Below are 1,207 nucleotides of genomic sequence, written 5' to 3'. Positions count from 1 at the left end.
GACACTGCGCAACGGAATATATACTGAGGTTTAAGTCCCGCCCCTCGACTGGGACGTTCGTCAGTTTCTATTGGTAGGCAGGGAGTCACAAGCGAGGCTTGGAACGCACGGCGGTTGTGATTGGATGAGAGAAGCGCTGATGCCGCTCACCAAAATGGCGGCGTAATCAGGCTGTTACTAAGAGAACAATGAAGGCCACATTGAGAATCGGTGATCATGAGGATGGACTGAATTCTCAGTGAAAATCAATAGGTTTTCGGGAATATTTGTAATAAATCAGTAAATGTAATACAATCTGGCGCCGAAAGTGGCTTTGGAATCGAAAGGGATGTAGATCCAATGGATTTAGAAGTGCTTGTAGCACTACAGGTCCCAGCATGATTTTTCATGAGATAAAAAAAAACGGGTTGTGCTAATAGTCGTTCAGTGTAAACGCAGCCAACGATTGGACAACGGATGATAAGTCGCTCGTTCTTTTTTGCGCAGACATAAAAATCAACATTCGCAAGTCGTTACACATAAACAGCGATCGCTCACCCGGCCGTATTCCACGGTACAGTTGCCTGGACAACCAATGTTTGAGCGAATAACGAGAAATTACAACAATTAACTACACTTGTAATCTGACCGCATTTTAAAGCGTCGGTCATCGCTCACGCGGTCAAACAATTTTCCGTTCCGTGTAGAAGGGCCCTTAGTCATATTCGCTGTTGCTAAGCAACAGCCGATTACAATCCAGCAGCCATTACAGGCAGGGAGGCTCAGGGCTCATACCCGCGGTGGTTTTTCACGCGTTTTACGTGCACGGCCATGTAATATGCGGTGAACGGAGTCAATGGACTGTCATTGATCCGTGCCCACCGTGTGCGTGAGATACGCGGTCACGTGCGGTACATTAGCTTTCCATATGCGCTATCCGATATGTAAACACACCGGTAACATGCAGCAGGGAGACCCACAGCGTTTTACCGCAACAGGAGCCCCAACTGCATGCAGGCGAGCGCGATATGGAGCCGAGAAACACAGCCGGATATATCGCGCTCGTCAACGTGCGGATGCGAGGCAATTTCTAGGCAAAGGCGCATCGCGTGGCTTCTGCGAAGTGCCGATCCTCTGGCGCGAGGATCATGCCACGATAGAGGATCGGAAGGGTTTGGGAAACCTCACGGCACGCCATGTATTCAGGCTCCCATCGAAAATAACAGGA

Source organism: Eleutherodactylus coqui, chromosome 2 (assembly GCF_035609145.1).
Source record: "Eleutherodactylus coqui strain aEleCoq1 chromosome 2, aEleCoq1.hap1, whole genome shotgun sequence".
Classification (NCBI taxonomy): domain Eukaryota; kingdom Metazoa; phylum Chordata; class Amphibia; order Anura; family Eleutherodactylidae; genus Eleutherodactylus; species Eleutherodactylus coqui.
The sequence above is the reverse complement of the archived record's forward strand: the minus strand, read 5'-3'. Positions refer to the sequence as shown.